The sequence below is a fragment of the Semicossyphus pulcher genome, unplaced genomic scaffold (genome assembly GCF_022749685.1).
Source record: "Semicossyphus pulcher isolate SPU_LCO1_2020_fin unplaced genomic scaffold, fSemPul1.0.p SCAF_1, whole genome shotgun sequence".
In the NCBI taxonomy this organism is placed as follows: Eukaryota; Metazoa; Chordata; class Actinopteri; order Labriformes; family Labridae; genus Semicossyphus; species Semicossyphus pulcher.
This window is the reverse complement of record NW_027211603.1, coordinates 5949236-5952608: the sequence shown is the minus strand read 5'-3', so window position 1 is coordinate 5952608 and position 3373 is coordinate 5949236.

Genomic DNA, 3373 nt, shown 5'->3' with positions numbered 1-3373 from the left:
TCTTAAGCTGGTTCTGGTGAAGTTTTTGGTGCTAAAAGTGTTCGTGTAGTTCAAGGGAAAGCTGTTGCTGCTCTCTTCCCGTAGTCTGCTCTGGTCATCAGAGTGCTGCAGGGGGATTTAAAGGCTGCAGGGCGCACGATGCTGTGTTTGTACACAATGAGTAGAAGCAGCTGATTGGCTGCAGCCCTCTGAATTGGCGGATCACGAGAAGGGGCGACATCCTCTTATTGTGCGATGAAGACAACTGAGCCCAACAATAAAAGTCCCCGGCTCCTTTCTTCGGGGCACTTTGTGCAGCTCGTGCTTATTCTTAAGTCGTCAAGTAACAACGCTTTGCCACAGACTAAGGCGTTTCATGGCCTACGGACACAGAACAACGCTACACCAGAGGCAGGACTTTGTTGTTTTTTGTGTTCTTCTTGCCCAGCACATGACTAAACATAACCAAATGGACCTTTTTTGCATTAAAGCTCCGGTGAGGAGTTTTTTTTGCTGGTTATGAAACATACTGAAATGAATTCTGATTACTCTACAAAAGCAAACCATCAGCAACAAGACTATAGTTGGGGGGGGGGGGGGGGGGGGGGGGGGTGTTAGGTGTCAGGCAGTGCGAGTAACTGCACGCTGCCTTTGCTTACATTTTCCATGGCTAAATTTTAAAGTGAGTGATACTTATGACTGTTAAAAGACACTGATTCTTATTCCTTATTGTTGCCCTTTATCTATTAATGTTCATTTAATTCGCTATGGCGCTATGGTTACTTATCGGTTCCTATCTGCCATCCATTGCTTTGGTCTCATGATCTATTGTGTTTTGTTAAGCCAGCAACATCGTGTCCGCCTCAGTTCTTTATATTTCTCCCCTTACAGGTAAGAGCAATGTTTGAAAATGCATAAAACTGTGTACAAATGTTTCTTAAGTTATCAAGCACATCTTGCTGGGGAAATAACCGTGTATAAAGTCATTAAAACAAGTTTATTGAGTTACTCTGAACATGAACGTGTACGCCGATCGGCGTACTTGCTAGCTTGAATCACGGCAGAGCGTGAGAGACGTGCTGCACCGCTCTGCAAGAAAGCGTGTGTTTATCTTTTCATTTTGTCTTGTGTCATTAAAATATAGCCGATGTGTTACGGTTTAATAAATCAAACGTTTGCTAAATGTGTTAGTGCATAACATTGAATTTATTGATTTAAAGATGCAATGCAATGCTTTTGTACATTTCAAAATGTGTAATCCTTAAGTAAACAATGTAATTTGTTTAAGGGTAAATGCATATATTTGTTGTACTGAACAGTGCATATTCTGTTGTGCATAGCTTCGAATGTTAAGTGACATGCAATGTACATAATCAAATCGTTCATTACATTTGGCCTTGAAGCCAGCAACACCGTGTCTGCTTCATTTCTTTATATTTCTTCCCTTTCAGGGTTGTAACATTTGCATGTACAGGACAAAATCAGCAAAAACATAAGATGTACAGCTTTGTCCACAGGGGGCGCCAAAATCAACACAAACTTAAAGCTTCCCAGAGCAGCTTTAACCAAGTGTTAGAAATGAAGAAAATTGCATGAGCGTCTGTACGAGACACAAACGAGATGTGATAATACTTGGATGTTTGACGACATGGGATGAGAAAGCAAAGACTGACCAAACTATAATAATCTATTTTTAATGTATGAATGAAGATGTAGCCTATTCTGTCCAACAGCATTGTTGTTGCACATGTCCTATTTAAAGATATATTGTAATAGTGAGTTCATCTAACCTTTTATTTGCAGGATAGCAAACTGTTAGCAAAAGCAAAACAGTCCAAAATACCTCAGAACTGCAGTGTTTACGGGCCTGTTAATGTTTCCTTTTCAGCCTGAAGGGATTAGTAATCATTGGTCAGTACATGCTTGTCTGCCTGCAGGCCATAGAGATGTAAGTCGTGCCTGCCAAGATGTGAAAGTAAGTATATGATCCAAACCGAAAAGTAGTTCAAATCAGGATAAGAACTTAAGTTTAAGTTATATAGGCCAAGACGGCAGTAATTAAATGTGCTCTCAATGCCTTAATTGCTTTTTTTTTTTTACATCCATTTTAAGAGTTTTCCCTGCAGGTAAGAGTTGTAGACTAATTTTTGCATTTGCCTGAATCAAGCTGCTAAATGTTGATTATATTATAATATCTCCTTGATTAAACCTTATTATTATTATTTTTTTCTTACAAACCTTCACTGAGAAACTTTAGGAAGACATGGTTCTCACTCATTCAGAAAGATAAACAATCATTCCTGCCAGTAACACCACTCTGATTTGCTGTTCACTGAGCAGCTCCACAGGAAGAGCTGGGGGGTTACTGGCCTTGCACGATGGCACCTTTGTGGCACTTCACTTTCATCTCCTGATCAATCCGGTGACCTTCAAGCCCTCCTTACTTCTTTCACCACTGACTAGATTCTCTCCTCCGCAGGGCTCTTTTATGTGTGAGAAATGCAAAAAGTGTGAATTCATGGTTTGAAAAAAAAAAAAGAAACCACATAGCTCCCTCGGTTTCCCCTACATGGTAGATAAAACATGATGAAGAGCCCTCTACGGTGTCAGAATGTGCAAGAAATTATGATTAAGTGTCATTTAGGGTGCTGTTCCAGAGGAGAAACTGTGATGCAGCGCCATATATGAGTCCCTACATGCTTGTAAAGGCTTTGGAACTCCTTTACCATTAATGCATCAGGACTTTCTGTGCACTTGTGCCCTTTTTACTCATTTTTTTATTGGTTTCCCCGCTGGCTACTTCCCTGAAACCTGTGCATCTTTATGTATTCTTAATGATGTATTGATGGCTGAGCATAAGACTTATGAAGATGCATGTAATCCAACATTTTATGATGAAGCACAATAATTATCTGTAATTCAATGTACAATGATTTGGATATATGCTACATATCTGCCTCCATTCAGCGATATTAAATATTGAAAAGCTGCCACATTAACAGAGCGATGATCAATAATGACGGTAACAGAAAAGATTACACTTTTTATATGAATCTATTTTCTTGTACGTTATTTTGGAATTAGGGCTCAGTATAATTATTTAGCCGTCCATTAAGGTGCCAGAAAAATCTATAAAATAAACGTTTACTTAAAAGGAAAGTCTTTCCTCAGGCAGCAGAAGTATCTGACGGCGCTGACGAGAGCAAAGTGCAGCGGGTGCCCTAAATGCAAAGTGAAGGTGCACAGCAGCGTCCGGGATTGGCTGGAGGGAGAGCCCCACCTTTGTGCCACTTCCTGATGGCCCAGGTGGATCACCTGCAGGGAAAGCCCTCAGCTCTTACAGGTGTGGTCCAGCACCAGCAGGAGGAGGATGAGAGGGGCCGCCATTTCAGAC